General features: G+C 39.9%; 2 pseudogenes; one reads left to right on the forward strand and one right to left on the reverse strand.

Moving 5' to 3' along the window:
- The first annotated feature begins 2,317 nt into the window (after positions 1-2,317).
- LOC144321338 (T cell receptor alpha variable 9-2 pseudogene) lies at positions 2,318-2,861 on the forward strand (annotated as a pseudogene).
- A 1,666-nt stretch (positions 2,862-4,527) lies between these two features.
- Positions 4,528-8,588, reverse strand: LOC144321339 (BRCA1-associated RING domain protein 1 pseudogene; annotated as a pseudogene).
- Between the last annotated feature and the right edge of the window lie 9,519 nt (positions 8,589-18,107).

Below are 18,107 nucleotides of genomic sequence, written 5' to 3' on the forward strand. Positions count from 1 at the left end.
TCTGTGTGTCTCTCACGAATAAATAAATAAAATCTTAAAAAAAGAAAATGAATTCTACACCTAACGTGTGATCCAGCCATTGTACTCTCAGAAATTGATCCAAGAGAAATGAGAGCATATGTCTAAAACATCTTGCACACAAATATTCACAGCAGCTTTATTTGTAAGAGCCCCTCTAGCACGAATCCATATAGTCATCAACAGGTGAATAGACCACTTGTTTTATAGGCACAGGATGGGTTCTACACAACAACATAAGGAAACAAAGTCTTGATAATTATGACTATGAAAGAATCTCAAAATAATTATTCTGAGAAGAAGCCATGCAAAAGGGTACATATGATGCCATTTACACAAAATTACAAACTATGCAAACTAATTCATGACAAAGGTTTCCCTGGAAAATGGGTGTACTGAGGGTTGAGAGAAGGATCACAAAGCAATAGGAAGAAACTTTTGGAGTGATGCATCTGTTCATTATCTCGATTGTGATGATGACTTCACAAATACATGCATACAACAAATCTTATAGAATGTTTAATTTGGTGCCACTTATTGTGATGTAAATTATGTATTAATAAATCCATTCAATATCCAAATTTTATATGCAGCATTTGCCCTCACTGTGGTACAAGTCCTCTAGAGTGACACGAAATGCAAAATATTTCTCCTGTAGACTTTCATTGGCCTGAAATTGTGTTATTTTATTAAAGTTATACATAATGACGTTTTGCATCTATTTGCCATACAATTATTTTTCAGTCAACATCATCTGAACCTATTTGCGTTGTTCCTGCTTATCTGAATAGAAGTTTGTAGGGGCTTGCCAAGAAATTCCTTTCTAGCATAGATTTGAAGCAGGTTTCTGACAAATAATTTGGAAGGTGGAGGGGAAGTGAAGAGACACGTTACCTAACACAGGATCCAAGCCTGAATTTCTTACTTCTCTCTGCATCTGGGAAAGCATTACACCATGTTGGCCCTGAACTCATAAAGTTCTGAATGTGTGGGGAATCACCTCCAAGAAACAGCTGGGTTAAGCTGCCTATTGTGTCCAGAGATAAATCTTTACAGGGCTTTACAAAAATGGGTCCCTCTCCAGAACTTTCTCCTGATAATCCTGATTTCTTACCTGTGCGGAAAATTATTTGATTAACATTTGGCAACACAACGTGACAGATGGATGGTGTAATGGAAAGCATCTTTGAGGCTAAACTTGTTAAGAGGATAGGATTAGTATTTGTTGTCTGATTCACAATCACTAGTCACCATATGTTGGAATCAACAAAACAGTGAGAACAGAAGATAAGAATCACAGGTCATTCTACAGGGATTTGACAACTTCATGTATGATCTTTCTTCTACCTAGAGTTCCTACTTTTCACTCTTTAATGATTCTGAAACTCAGGAATATTGACTATTAAAATGGTTGACTACAAATAGTGTGACTTCTTCTGAAAGCTTTTGTTAAAAAATAGTATTTCTGGAACACCTGGCTGTCTCAGCAGTTGAGCCTTTGGCTCAGGTCGTGATCCCTGGGTACTGGGATCGAGTTCCACATCAGGCTCCGCATGGGGAGCCTGCTTCTCCCTCTTCCTCTGTCTCTGCCTCTCTCTCTCTGTGTCTCTCATGAATAAATAAATAAACTCTTAAAAAAAACAATATTTCTTGTAACCGTTAGTAGTTTAGGAACAAGTAAATATGCTATTTCAATTAAAGGGAATTTGTTCATTATTTTATTAATTTAAGAAATATCTAGTGAGTACTTAAAAAGTGACAGTCGCAGTTCTAACTATTGGGGTGCAGTGCCAAAAACCACAGACTCACTCAGCAATGACTTGTCTTCTTTATACTTTTTCTGTATTCAACCCCAACCCCTTTTCTGGCAGTCAGGGGGTTATAGGCTGGCCCACAATGGATACATGAGAATATTACAAGGTACAGTAGTAAAATGCTCTATCAGATTGCTACTCTGTCAGCTATAAAAATGCCCTGGGATGCTTTGTTAAAGAACTTCCATATCCGGGGGTATCTGAAGAGGAAAATAGACCTGAGAGTTTGGATTGTTGTTTTTCAGAGTTCCAACCGCCACCTGAAGCCTGCTATGTGCCTCATGGAGTCTGGGATGAAACAGGTTGCTGAGTTTGGGAGACCTGTGGGCAACACACACCCATTTCAGTCCCTGTCCACTAGGGGATGCAGCTTCCTATCACAATCACATTTCCTGTGTGAACTGAGGGCTTTCCTAAGCATTTCTTTGTCACTCTGTTTCTTCACGTTGAAGAATGAAGAACATTATTTAGGTGACACTCCAGAGATGAAGTGTTCTTCAGGCATCGTGATTGTCTTAGTCTTCATGCTAGGTAAGGAAAATACCTCAAAAATTTACTTTTTTAAAAAATTTACATTTTTTATTCCCCATTGTGTCAGCAAAACTTTTAACTATGATTTTTCCAAGAGTGTTATGCCTGCTCAAGTTGACACAGGTCTCTTTTTCCCCAGGACAAATCCATGGAGACTCAGTGAAACAGATGGAAGGCCAAGTGACCCTCTCAGAAGAGGCTTCGTTGACTATAAACTGTACTTTCTCAACATCAACGACACCCACTCTCTTCTGGTATGTCCAGTATCTGGGAGAAGGTCCACAGATCCTCCTGAAAGCATTAAGAGACAAGGAAAAGGGAAGCAACAAAGGATTTGAAGCAACCTTGGACAGTTCATCCAAATCCTTCCAATTGAAGAAAGGTTCAGTGAAAATGTCAGACTCAGCTGTGTACTACTGTGCCCTGAGTGACACAGTGATGGGGACTACAGGGGGAGCTGAGCACAAACTCAGAGTAGAGCGGGGGCCTGGATGCTGAGCCTCTCTGACTGATCCACTCTGGTTCCAGCGCAGTTGGTGTTTGTTTGTCTCTCGGCGTCTGGTTGATACAAAGTCATACAAAAGGCTAGAGCCTAGGAACCAAGATAATACTCCCCACCTGGCTATCCATTAGTGACTTAGACAACAGTTTGATGCCATTCGTTCCTCAGCCAGGGTGTAAGTAATTTCAAGATAAAACCACATAACAATGAAGTGGTCTCTTGCTCATCCTTGCAGGGAAAGTCCAGCCCCACAAGTTGTTCATCCACTCTGGTGGGTTGACACTTTTAGAGGAACTCAGTGTGCCTGAGAAGGTGGTTTCTGCCCAGTGTGTCTATGACAGAGTATGTACGACGGCAGGAGGGATGGGAGAGCTTCAGCCCCCAAACCAGGTTTTAGGAGAGAAAGAAGGGAAGGGAAGAAAGGAGGAAAAGGAGAATATCTGAGCAAGGAAAAGAGCAGCCAGGGACCTCTACCCTGCTTTCTTCTCTAATAAATCAGGTGGTAGACATGGGCTGATATTCTATTTTTTTTTTGAGGTACAGTAAGATTTATTTTGAAATAATCAGCAGAATCTCAAACACACAAATAAATGCATCTTAGTATGTTCATTCGCTTCAGACTCTCAGTATTGTCATCCACAGCTTGACCATCTCCAGCGCATCAGAGACCAAACCTGGCAGGTCCCTCAGTGTCTCCCTTCTCCTGTCTTTCATATTAGAAGTATGTTCAGTTTCTAGGAAGACTTACTAAAGAATTCTACTTCTTACAAATAATCCCCAACTTCTGCCTCCACAGCAATCTAAAAGGGGTAAATAAAAAATCTTACAAAAGAAATTAAGACCTTCAAAACAATTATTTTAGCAATATGTAGTGAGGTCTACCAGAAGAAGAACTGGCTCCTAATTTAATTTATTAACATTTGATTGACAATTCACTCATCTGGTGAGACTAAATGTGTGAGAGAAAATGCTCTACGTATATACACATACACTGTAGGCACATCGCAAATTGATAGTTAGCGATAAGCAAGTATATATAATAAAAATACATGCCCAATGTTGATTTTCACCACCAAAGAATGCTGCTATGGTTTAAATCATGATTTCTTGATGAATACATAAGATAAAAGAAGGGATAAAAACAGAGGAACTGACAATCCCCATGAATTATAAGAAATGAAACGTAAGATGAAGACAATTGTAAACAGAAGAATTTAACACCTATGGTGGTACATTCAGACCAGGTACTGTATTACAATAAAGCCAGAATCAATTATTTGACAATATTTTTTGTTTACTAAGCATGGGAAGCATTTTTGCTGGTGGCAAAGTGTGGATTTTTTTCATCAAAGAACATTAAAAGGCTGAGATAATAACCATACTGCTTGTATATTTAACCAATAGTTCTGATACTCTCTCATTAATCTTTGATAGCTGATAATTTGAATAAAAAGACATGATGAATCAAAGCATACACCAGATTTAAAAAGAAAAATCCATCAAAACAATCTCAGCATCTAAATGGTAAACACCAAATGAGTTCCTAATCTGGCATAAGGTGTTTTGTTTTGTTTTGTTTTTGTTTTTGTTTTTTGTTTTTTGTTTTAATTAAAGGAAAAAATATGTATGAATGAGTCTACCTATTTTTAAAAATGTGAATGATCACAACAGTGCAATGGCTGGTTCTCACACCATGTAAGTTCAATCTGTAAATTCAATCTGAAATGTTCATCTGGTGTAATATTCAGCTGTCAAGAGGGAGCAACTCAAAGGACATCACACAATCTATAAACCAGCTGGAAGGAGCCATCCAGACTTTGCCCTGCCGAACCCTCTTTGGGTGATGATTAGACAAATCTTCGTAGATGATATACTGTGTGCAGAAGCGCTGATCGGAATCTGGTCTCGCGTGGTACGCAACCGTATTGATGGTCTGAGTCACATCACTGTCTGGCTTGGGCTTTCGACTGAGGACCTGGCCCCCAGCAGCAGTGACAAGCTTAATAAGGTTGTCCTTGGGATGGTGTTTGAAGGTTCCCCCAAAATAGAAGTAGCATCCGTCAAACAGCTTTGGCAGCAGCTGTTCCTTGTTGAGCCTGCTTCGATGGGGTCCCTCAGGTATCTCATATTTTTCCTCTTGTTCACATGCTTTTCTCTGTAGACATGCTTTCACCCATTCAAATTTTAAGATCCAACATCCATTGAGAATCCCAAGCATACATTTCAGGGTACTTTGAACTGTATCCCCAGGAACAATGACATGAGTTACTGTATTGTCAAATTCAGCACATTTTTTAGCCTTAAGAATTGCTGCAAGCTCACTGAGCATTTTCTGTTCTGAAGAAAGCCCACTGCCTATAAGCACAAGAGGTCCATCCCTACGCTGACCAGTGTTTGGTACTGAGTAATGGCGAGTTGATGATGATTCATTCTTCTCTGGTAGCAGCAATAGTGATTTCATATTTTCATTGTCTGCATAATCCACAGGCCGCAAACCAAATATGTTAATGGCATCCCTGGAGGCTCCAGAGGCGAGTAAGAGCTTGACTATCTCCAAGTGCCCGTTCCTGGCAGCATTGTGAAGCGGGGAGTCGTTCTGATAGCCAGGAGTGTTCACCAACGCCTGGTGCTGCAGCAACAACTCCACTACCTTCAGGTGCCCGTGATTGCAGGCTTCATGCAATGGTGTCCATCCAGCATGGTCTTTAACATTTGGGTCGCTTCCATTTTGTAAGAGGTACTCAACAGAAGGTACGTCACCCTTAATTGAAGCAATATGGAGCAGAGTCTCTCCTCTATGATTTCTCTTCACGGCTGTAAGGCTATTGGGTGACAGCTTTGTTGCTGAGGGGCTAGACATCATCCGTCTGTAACTTGGGTTATTCAGGGCAGAAGGCGGTGTACCTGGTGAAAGGGTCATGGACTCAACTGATAGATTACTGTTTTTCCTCCTTAATGTGTCACCAATTTTAAGTTTGCTTGAAGGTGGTGAAGAGCAGCCAGGCAATGGCTTGTTTTCTGAAAGCACTATGTGCTGGCTACTGGTGCCAGGAATGCTGCTTCTGCATCTCTTAGAAATGGGACTGGACCGGCTGCTGTGCTGCCCACGGTGCCCACTGTGACCTGATGGCAAAGACTGCTTAGGTGGAAGAGGATTCTCACAGAGATTCTTCTGGGGAGTCAATTCTTCATTCCTGCTCTCCAATTCTGGAGACTCTATTTGCTCAGCTAATGGTAAAGAGACTTCAGCTAAGCTGCTAAAACACTGTGACTCTGTTACAGAGCCACTTGCAAGTAAGTCTATTTCACCATTTGCCTGAGGATTAGGGTTAACAGATGGCTGGCTACAGAAAGACACCAGCTTCTCCTTAAATTCCTCTTTGGAGTCAAGTTCATCATCTTCTTTTTCTGCTTCTAAATTCCATTTTTGGTTGATTTCGGTTAAAGTTTTCTTTTTTTGGGATCCCTGGGTGGCGCAGCGGTTTAGCGCCTGCCTTTGGCCCAGGGCGCGATCCTGGGGATCCAGGATCGAATCCCACGTCGGGCTTCCGGTGCATGGAGCCTGCTTCTCCCTCTGCCTGTGTCTCTGCCTCTCTCTCTCTCTCTCTCTGTGTGACTATCATAAATAAATAAAAAGAGTTTAAAAAAAATAAAAAATAAAGTTTTCTTTTTTTGTTTTTTTCTAGATCTTGTACGAGCCTTTTTAGCCCTCTCTGAAACACTTGTTGGAGGACTTGTAGAAACAAAATCGTACGTTGAAGCCTGCCGAGCGTTCTCATCACTTATGACTTGAGGATGGGTTTGCACTGAAACTTTACTCACTACATATCTGACCTTCTTACTTCGAGGACTGAACCACATTTTTATTGAATTCTTCTTATTTTCTGCATCATTAAATAACTTTTCCCTAGATGTGTCTTCTTTCAAATCTGAAAGCTTATCATCATGTAGCAAATTCCGAAGCGTACTACAAAGCTGGATCATGCTGTCCAATCGTCTATTTATCTTCACATCTTGTATCCACGCTGGGGTGTAACACACTGGACAGCCAGTTCCAATACAGTCACTTACACAATTACTACAGAAGATGTGCTCACACCCTCCTAAACACACAGGCTCCCTCAGAATATTAGAGGCGAGCAGAGCAGCAGCTCCTCCAGCCAGTCGAGCGCGGCGCGGCTGTGGGCCCAGGCCCCGCGGCCACGGCTCCATGGCGGGCGCAGGACGAGGCTGGTTCCCGCAGCGGACCCTCGGCCGCCGGCCCCCCGGCTTCGCCCCGCCTGGCCAGGGGTCCTCCCCGAGCGGGAGCCGCGGCGGGCGGGCGGGCCCGGGCAACGACCGAGACGCCGCAGGCCTGGCGCCCTGATATTCTAAATGAAGGTATGGGGACAGACACATAATGAAGTGGCTCATGTAAATCACAAGCTGTGCCCCTCCTTTCATCTTGGTAAGTACATAAATCATTAACCTACCTACAAGAAGGCCTTGAGTGAGATGGTCTTGCAGTACCAAGGGAAGATGGAGTGTACATATTCCTCTCTGTACCCCCTGAAGCCCTGTTAAAAAGATGACAAGGAATTGTAAAGGGTGTAAACTGACAAAGAGAACTGAAAAAGATGACAAATGACAGTGATATTAGAAAAATTTTAGAGGGTGAGCTGTATGTATATGGTGCAATCAATGCAAACTTGCTGAGCAGACCAAATAAAGAAGTAACCAAGGAGCACATAGTAGAGAAGTACCTCAGTCTGTGCTGTACCCCCCTGGAGAAGGTAAGGAAAAAGTGGCACCAATTGCATTTTAATAATTATGGAGGATAGTGTCGTGTGTGTGCGTGTGTGTGTGTGTGTGTGTGTGTGTTGAATGTTTGGAAGATCATAGGAGGACTGAATGAGAAAATATATAGTAATGGACAACCCATGTTCTTTACCTGGGCCTATACAATAAGCAGTGATCACTTCTCAAACTCTATAGAAGAATGGAAGATAGTTAGTATAAACTGAAGAATAGCACATCAAAAAGTCAGATAGCCGAACTTTTCAGTATATCTGTGTTGGGGATAACGATGGGAGACCTGTACCCCATTATTCACAGCTACAATGTCCACAGTTGCCAAACTGTGAAGCGAGCCAAGATGTCCTTTGACAGATGAATGGATAAAGAAGATGTGGTCTAGATATACAATGGAATACTACTCAGTTATCAGAAAGGACGAATACCTGCCATTAACTTTGACGTGGATGACACTGGAAGATATGATGCTCAGTAAAACAAGACAATTGGAGAAAGACAATTATTATATGGTTTTGCTCCTATGTGGACTCTAGGAAATAGTGAAAGGGATCATAAGGGAAGGGGGAGAAACTGAGTGGGGAAAAATTAGAGAGGAAGACAAACTATGAGAGACTCATAACTCTGGGAAACACACAAAGGGTTTGCAGAAGGGTTGATATAGTAATTTGGGATTAAGTAAAGCCCGTGATGAAATGAGCCCTGGGTGTTATACTACATCTTGGAAAATTGAATTTAAATTAAAAAAAAAAAGTGGAAATCCAAGGTGGCTCAGTTGGTTGACATCTGCCTTTGGCTTAGGTCATCATCAAGATACTCGGGCTGAGTCAGGCATGGGGCTCCCTGCTCAGTGGAGAGTCTGCTTCTCTCTTTCTCTCTCTGCCTCTCCCCCCCTTACTTGTACTCGTGATCTCACTAATGATCTTGCTCATGCTCGTGTGCCTGTGTGCTTTCTCAAATAAATAAAACCTTAAAAAAGTCAGAAAGCCAAAACAATTAAAACAGTAAAATATAATGATTCATTTTAGGGAAAATATTGTTCAGGAAAGGAACATATTCATACTAGTCTGTATTTTTCAACTAAACAGTCTTCTAGATTACTTTCAGTAATATGTACTGCTAATAGTGATGATTGGTCAGAAAACCTATGTCCCCATACCTTATGTATTGATGAGTTTTTTGACTTTTGCTTGTCAGTTGGGCTTCCCTTATTATTAATAGTTTCTCTAATTATGAATGAGGTGGAGTTTCATTTCATATTTTTTTAAAGATGGATAAGAGAGTTTTATTTTTTTTAATTTATTTTTTATTGGTGTTCAATTTACTAACATACAGAATAACCCCCAGTGCCCGTACCCATTCACTCCCACCCCCCGCCCTTCTCCCCTTCTACCACCCCTAGTTCGTTTCCCAGAGTTAGCAGTCTTTACGTTCTGTCTCCCTTTCTGATATTTCCCGCACATTTCTTCTCCCTTCCCTTATATTCCCTTTCACTATTATTTATATTCCCCAAATGAATGAGAACATATAATGTTTGTCCTTCTCCGACTGACTTACTTCACTCAGCATAATACCCTCCAGTTCCATCCATGTTGAAGCAAATGGTGGGTATTTGTCATTTCTAATAGCTGAGTAATATTCCATTGTATACATAAACCACATCTTCTTTATCCATTCATCTTTCGTTGGACACCGAGGCTCCTTCCACAGTTTGGCTATCGTGGCCATTGCTGCTATAAACATCGGGGTGCAGGTGTCCCGGCGTTTCATTGCATTTGTATCTTTGGGGTAAATCCCCAGCAGTGCAATTGCTGGGTCGTAGGGCAGGTCTATTTTTAACTAGAATATCTGTGAACCACACATCTGATAAGAGACTAATATCCAAAATATATAAGGAACTCAAACAACTTGAGAGCAAATAAACAACATAAAATGGGCAAAGAACCTAAATAGAAATTTCTCCAAAGAAGATCTACAAATGGCCAACAGGTATATGAAAAGGTGCTCAGCATAATTCATCACCAGGGAAATGCAAATCACAACCACAGTGAGATACCACCTCACACCTGTTAGAACGGCTATTGTCAAAAGGCAAGAGATAACAAACCTTGACAAGGATGTAGAAAACAGGGAGCCTTCATACACTTAGTGAGAGTGTAAATTGGTACAGTCATGGAAAACAGTATGGAAGTCCCTCAAAAACTTAAAAATAGAACTACCATACAATCCAGCAGTCCCACTTCTGGGTGTATATCCAAAAGCAATGAAATCAATAACTCAAAAAGATATCCGTTTTCCCATGTTCATTATGACATAATTCACAGTAGCCAAGGCACGAACATGCTATATGTGCACCAAGAGATGGAATCCTGCCATTTGTGGCAACATGAATGCACCTGAAGAACACATAGCAAAAGAAATAAACCAAACACAGAAAGACAAATACTGCAAGAATCAAACTGAATCTTAAGTGTTAAACTCCCAAATGCAGAGAGTAGAATGGTGTTGTTAATGTGGTTTGGGTGTGGGGGCAAATGGGGAGATGTCTGTCAAACAATTCAAACTTTTAGTCAGGCCAGATGAGAAAGTTCTGAAGATTTAATATACAGGATAATGACTATAGTTAATGGTACAGTATACTTGAAATTTGCTAAGAGTGTAGATTGTAAGTGTTCTCATCTCACACAGACACACACAATAGTACTATGTGAGGTACTGGATATGTTAATTAGCTTTATTGTGGAAATCATTTCACAATGTGTACATACATCAAAACATTATATGATATATTTCAAATGTAGATAATTTTTGTCAATTATACAGCAAAAAAGCTGGAAAAATTTTTAAACAAAAGAGAAGATGCATATAAAATGCCTACAAAAGGGAATCATTTGGATTTAGCCCTCAATTAAAAATAAACTCCTTAGGATCCTGTTCTATTCTCTCCTATACCCTCAGTTTGTAGAAAAAAGCACATAACAAAGTTTTATTGAATGAATTAATGATGATGTTTGCTCTAGTACTAACAGTACTATTTTTAGTACTCATTTGTATTTCAACAGATTTTTTGTAGGCCTACTATTTGTCAGGTATGGTCATATGTTTTGAGAATAAGCAAAATCTCTGCTCTCGTGGAATTACAATCTAGTAAGAGAAAGGCACAATATTTGAGCACAAACCTGGTACGTGGTAACTTAGAAGCTCATGAAAGTTCTCCTCTTATTACTTCTATTTTCTCAATGAATAGTTGAGAGTGTAGATATTATCTTTTCACTCAGTTAACTGTTTCCTTTACCATGCAGGAGCTTTTTAGTTTGATGCAATCCCACTTGTTTATTTTTGTTTCTGTTGTCTGTGCCTTTTGGGTCATATCCAAAAAATTAGCTAGCTATTTGAGAGGATCAAGCTCTGTTCATTGTTCAGTGCTCTCTATGAGGTGAGAAAGGAACTGGCTCATGAAAGGTGCTTTGAATTATTAAGCATAAGTTCCCCTTACCTTCCTCCTCTTGCTTTTGGGGTTAAAACCTCAGTTCTGCACTTATTCCCAATCTTGTAAACAGTACCAGTTGTAGAGTGATGCCCTTCCTTTACTTTTGTTCCTCGGTGTTCCAGTGGATTCAGCCCTGCCTGTCCTTCAGAACTGGTATGAGGCAAGACTGAGCTCAGCCCCACGGAGGGGGCTCAGAGAAGCTCGGAAGCCAATTTTGTATTCCATTCTCACTCCCTCCCCTCTAAACACCTACCTCTTCATGGGAGAAATCAGGGCCTAAGCAATTTTCTTGGTACTAAGCTATCCTGATTTGGTGGCTGGACTGATAGGAGTAAAGTGAAATTCTCCTCTTACCTGTATCAAATGTAACTGTTCTCAGTTTGTTCTCCTTTGGGCTGTTTTTAATTCTTAGCTGGATTCTGAACTTGTCTTCAAGGTACTAATATCATTGATAAATCAACGTAGTGTTTCTGTATAGGAAGAGATGGCCTGCATCATGTCTTCTAAATCTTTCAAAAATTGTCGGACAAATGTTACTACATTCATTTTAAGATGATAAAGTAGAGGCTTAACTCTTCTCTCCAATATCATCTACAGCCAGAATTCAGACTGAAGTGTTCAAACATGTTTTAAGTAGCAGTTTACTGTGCTAACCCAGGCATATCAGGGCTCATATCCTATGTCATATTGCAATTGGCAAGGAGAAAACCTTGGAAGAAGGTTAATCAGAGTTTTTGAGCAACTGTATCTACAGCCCCAAGATGGCAGTGTTTTCAATGGCCCTGACTGTAGGTATGATTGTGTATAGGAGGGGCATGTGGTCTCTGATTGGCTGATCGCATACCTTGAGAATCTCGTTGTTTAGTGTTAAAAAAAAAATGTTGAATAGACCAGTCAGCTTTTGGGGGTAGCCCTGTGCAGAAGAAGGATGGAGAAGCATCTGTGGACTTCTTTGGTGGTTTTGGGGCTTCATTTTTGCCGTAAGTTAATGCAGAGTTTTGGCCAGGTTCACGCAGGAAGGTCAGGGGAACATTTTCTTAGGATTTTCAGCAAAAGTGTATTGCACTGGGGTAGGAGAAGGGGAGAAAATGAGTCCACTTTATAGTTTACCTGAGATTCCTTGCAGAGAAAAGGAATGGCTACAAATTAGGAAGCATTAAAATGGATGATCTATTTCTTAAATCTCACTTTGCTTTCTGAATAGGGGTGAGTGGCAAAAACCAAGTGGAACAGAATCCTCCATCTCTGATCACCCTGGAGGGGAAGAACTGCACAATTCAATGCAACTATACAGTGAACCCCTTTGGCAGCTTAAGGTGGTACAAGCACAGCACGGGGACAGGTCCTGCTTCTCTGATAGGCATGACTTACAGTGACAGCAAAAAGTCATATGGAAGCTACACAGTGACTCTGGATGCAAACTCCAAGCAGAGCTCCTTGCACATCACAGCTGCCCAGCTTAGTGATTCAGCCTCCTACATCTGTGTGGTGAGCGCACTGTGTTCCCTGAGCACTTGAATCCAGTACCCAAACCTGCACCTGCAGGTTGTCAAGAGGCTTAGGAAGTGAAGTAGAATGTTGTTTTTTCATATAGTATATACTTTCACAAGTGAGCTGATACTTCTTTCTTACATATGATTGAGTTTGAACTTAAGCTGAGATGTCTACATGTCATAAAGTCATCCTCATTCAAGACATAAGGTTAACTGCTGCATCTGGCTATTCCCAAAGGTAAGACTGTCATTTCCATTCCTGCTGTGCTGTTGAAGTAAATAATTTTGTTTTAACAGGAGTGATCAGCTCCAGCAACTAGTAGAATGTCAACTAAGTGGAAAAACAAAACACTGATGGGGCTGAGGACAATATCTGATAAGCTTCCTTCCTCCTGACAGATTTTTATTCCTCATTTAATGGCTATTCAAGTTAGGAAACATTCTGTAGGGAAAGATCTTCTTTATCAATTTACCCATGCTCCACATCCAGGCACCTTTCCAGATGTGGCACCAACTCATTTATTACCTTCCACAGCTGCTCATTTGGAGAACATCACTGCTCATACTATTATGCCAGCATAATACTGGCAAGCACAGTCACTCTGAGGCAGTAGGACAGCTGTCCCAAGCTCTTCAACTAACAGTATTCTAGAAAAGAAACTTAAGGGACAGAATGTCTTCATCCTATGGATAATCTTAGATTGCACAAATTAGCTAAGATGTTCTTTTTAAAGATACTTAGAGAAATTTAAATATGGTTGGAGAATTAGAGGAGATAAATATTTATTTTATTTGAAAGGCAGATATTAACTGAGAAAAACAAGAAGGGTATATAGTAAGATATTTTAAAAAGGTAATCTCTGAGTGGTAGGGCTATTTTATTTTTATTTTTGTATCTTTCCTTGTCTATATTTCTAACTTTCTATAGTACACAAGTTCTGCTATGTCAAAATAAAGGTTATTAAAAAATGAAAACTAGGGACTTCCAGTTTCTTGTTCTGCATGTAAGGAGCTTTACATTTTTATTTTTTAAAAATATTATTTATTTATTTATTTATTTATTTAGTTAGTTAGTTAGTTAGTTATTATTTGAGGTAGAGAGCACAAGCAGGAAGGGGCAGAGGGAAAGGGAGAAAGAATCTCAAGCAGACTCCACAGTGAATGTAGAGCCCAATAGGGAGCTCGATCTCAGAACCCTGAGAGGAGGACTTAAGCCATAACCAAGAGTCAGATGTTTAATTGACTTTGCCACCCAAATATCCCTGCATGTAAAGAGCCTCAAAGTTACCACTTGTCCTAACAAAGAGCTGAACAGGCTGAAAAATCAACAATTGTTCTTGGATCTGTAGGAGAAGGACAAAGGACAAATTGCTGCTGCCACAATTGGAGAGACAGACAGCAAAAACAGGGAGTTGCAAAGACTCATGAACCCTAACTGCAATAGGAACAGATTCTGGAAAAGAAAACCCAAACCAAAATCGATGAATTGTTGGAGGCTTAGTGTGAACAAGTCTGAGAGTTAAAAACTCCAGGGCACACAGTTATAGGAGGACCCCACAATATTATGAGATTATATCTGGGAGCTCAATCAGGTACCCACAGTAAATACTGGAGAAAAATCCCCTAGCTTCTGGCAGGGAGGGATGGGGGAAGAACTACTTTGAAATGCACCAGAAAGATCTGTTCTTCCATTACAAGGCTTGCCTTCAGAGGAATAGTCAACCAGTACTTAACCAGCTGAGGTACTATCAGAGCCTTACTAACCTAGGGGAAAGGAAATACCCAACTCCAGCCAGTTTAGCCATCCTATGCCTCCTAATGGGAGAGAAAGAAATAGAAAAAGCCAATTAGAGAAGTTCAAAATCTTGAAGACTCGGGATCCCTGGGTGGCGCAGCAGTTTGGCGCCTGCCTTTGGCCCAGGGTGCGATCCTGGAGACCCGGGATCGAATCCCACATCGGGCTCCCAGTGCATGGAGTCTGCTTCTCCCTCTGCCTATGTCTCTGCCTCTCTCTCTCTCTCTCTCTGTGACTATCATAAATTAATTAATTAATTAATTAATTAATTAAAAAAACAAAAAAATCTTGAAGACTGACCCCCATTATCAAGACCATGAACACTTCCCCTCTTCCCACGTCTCATGATCACACTCTTGATGGCTTATTTCAGTAGCTCCTTTTGCCCAGTACTTTCCTATCTGGCTAGTAAGGAAAAATGACAGGGCAGAGCAAAAAAGAAAAAGCATATTTTGGAGAGACATAGCAAGCATCAAACAGACGTGGCAGGGATGTTGGAATTATAAGAACGTGAGTTTAAAACAATTATGATTAATATGCTAAGCCCTCTAATGGATTAAAGCAGACAGCATGCAATAACAGATGAGCCATGTTATCAGAGAGATGGAATCCTAAGAAAGAATCAAAAAGAAATATGAGAGATCAAGAGCACTGTAACAGAAAAAAAAAGAATGCTTTTGATAGACCAGAAGCAGCTGAAGAAAAAAAAAATCTCTGAACATGATGGTATCTTGACAGAAACCTCTAAAATTGAAAAGCAAAAAAGATAAAGATTGAAAAAAATAGAACAGAATATCCTAAGGACATGTAACAGCTACAAAAGTTGTAACAAATGCTTAATGGATATATCAGAAGGAGAAGAACAGAGGAACAGAAGAAATAATTGAAACAATAATGACTGGCTATTTCTCCAATTTTATGTCAGACACCAAAACACAAATTCAGGGAGCTCAGAGAACACCAAGCAGGATAAATGCCAAAAAACAAAAACAAATCTAAACAAACAAATGCACAGAAAATCAAAGATAACGACAAAAAAATCCCGGAAGAAGCCAAAGCAAAAAAAAAAAAAAAAAAAAAAAAAAACCCAACCTACAGAGGAACAAAGATAGGAATTACACCTAACTTCTTTCAGAAATCATACAAGCAAGAAGAGAGTGAAATATTTAAATATTTAAAGTCTTGAAAGAAAAACCCCATCAACCTAGAATTCCGTACCTGTAAAATCATCTTTCACAAGTGAAAGAGGAATACTTTCTCAGACAAACAAAAATTGAGGAAATTTGTTTCTGCAGACCTGCTTTGCAACAGACATTAAAATTTATTTAGAGAGAAGGAAAAGAGAATAGGTCAGAAACTGAGATTGACATAAAGCAAGGAAGAGCGTCAAAGAAAGAATAAGTGAAAGTAAAATATAAACTTTCATTTTTTATTCTTAATTGATCTGACAGACTCACACTGAGTTTATTCATTAAAAATTATTTATTAAATGCACAATAAGTTACAGGTATTTTTGTGAATGTAGAGTACCGAACAGAACAGACAAAACAAGTACCAAAGACCTTCTCTAATGAGGCTTGAATCTAGATTGGTCTATGGTGTTCAATTTATTTTATTTTTTAAAAGATTTTTATTTTATTTATTCATGAGAGACCAGAGAGAGAGAGAAAGAGAGAGAGCAAGGCAGAGACACAGGCAGAAGGAGAAGCAGGCTCCATGCAGGGAGCCTGATGTGGGACTCGATCCCGGGTCTCCAGGATCAGGCCCTGGGCTGAAGGCAGCGATAAACCGCTGAGCCACCCTGGCCACCCTGTTCACTTTCTTTTAAAGCAATATACTATTAGGTTTATTTTCCAACATAGGGCATTTCCCTTGCTTACTTTCAATGACTGGCATGTTCATGTGGTGATAAAAGGCACAGACGTTGAAGTCTTGTACTTGCTAAATGATATGTTGGCAAAATTACTAAACTGGGAGCATATTGGAGCATAAACTTGGAGATATTTCATCATCTATAATAACATATCCTTCATTACATAGTTGTAAGGATTCAATTCAATTCAATTAATTGAATTAAATGAATGACATTAGCATAAAATGATTTTTCAACTAACAGTGGTTATTCTTGGACACATATGAGATGATGAGGCAGTGAAGATAATATGTAAGGAAAAAATAATAAGAAAATACCAAATATCGATTAAGGCTCAGGTTTCCATCATCCTGCTATTGGTTATCTTACTGTTTTACTATGGTGATGGCTGGGAGTCTCTCTTTATTTTACATTGGCTTTATCCCATCCAATTATCTGAACAGATTGTAATGGCTTTCTTGTTTGGTTTTGTTATCTCATAGGTGTTACACACAGAAAAATAATAATTTCTTGCTTTTAGTGTATTTTTTTAAAGTAGGCTGTGCATCCAGTGGGGATTCCAAAGTGGGGCTTGAGCTCAGGACCTGAGATTAAGACCTGAGATCAAGAGTTGGATGCTCAACTGACTGGGCCATGAAGGCTCCCTATTGCTAGTGTGTTTTAGTGTAAATTGTAAGATGGATCCACACAAGCTTTATGGAGCAGGGCTCAGATATAGGATCATTATCATGAGCTACAGTGTCACTAACTAGATTCATATGTAGGGGCTTATTTGATAGATTTCTGTACTGAGAAGAGAGAAAACAACCTCTCTAGGTTTTTCTTGGGAGAAGGATGCTTTTTTGTTTTTCAATTTATAACTCATACGTGATAGGTGCTGAAGAATTTTAAAAAGAAAGAGAACAATCTGGAGGACAAACAATAGAAGTAGCTCTCCAACTAATCTGCACTTGGTCTTACATGATGCTCTTTCCATGTGATCTCTTCAGAGGTCAGGAATAGCTGAGTGAATATGTGCACAGGGGAATGGATCTAATTTATGGTTGCCTGAAGAGTCTCTCAGCTTCCTGTGACAATAGCAGTATAAATATGGCTTGGTAGCATCTGAGAGCTTTCAGACTCCAAGCTGAGTCCTCATGAGTCCAACAAATAGGATAATGGAGAAGTCCTTGGGATTTTCATTTGATACTTTTCTTTTGGCAGCCATATTGTGAGTTGGTGGGCTTTGGAGAAATGAATAAAAAGAGCAGAACCTAGTCATCTTTGTCATAAATCTGAAAATTATAAAACGGTGGTTAAAGCTACCATGCTCAGCTGGAGGATTGTGAAAAGACACTCTAATCTTTCAAAATATAATCAGCCATTAATAAATCTTTGTCTGTGGTTCTGTTTAAACAGAGTTGAGCAGTTCATATTCAATGGAGCCGAGTGCTTCATTCCTGAGTCTCCAGGAGAAAATACCTACCTTTTTTTTTTTTTTTTAATTTTTTTTTTTTAATTTTTATTTATTTATGATAGTCACAGAGAGAGAGAGAGAGGCAGAGACATAGGCAGAGGGAGAAGCAGGCTCCATGCACCGGGAGCCTGATGTGGGATTCGATCCCGGGTCTCCAGGATCGCGCCCTGGGCCAAAGGCAGGCGCCAAACCGCTGCGCCACCCAGGGATCCCATACCTACCTTTTTTTATTGTACAACTTCCATTGGTTCAAGAAGAATTCTGGAAAAGGATTTGTATCTTTAACTTTAATTCAATCAAGCCAGAAAGAGTATGCAGACAAAAATTTTAAAGAACTGTTTGAA

The sequence above is a fragment of the Canis aureus genome, chromosome 9 (genome assembly GCF_053574225.1).
Source record: "Canis aureus isolate CA01 chromosome 9, VMU_Caureus_v.1.0, whole genome shotgun sequence".
NCBI classification, from domain to species: domain Eukaryota; kingdom Metazoa; phylum Chordata; class Mammalia; order Carnivora; family Canidae; genus Canis; species Canis aureus.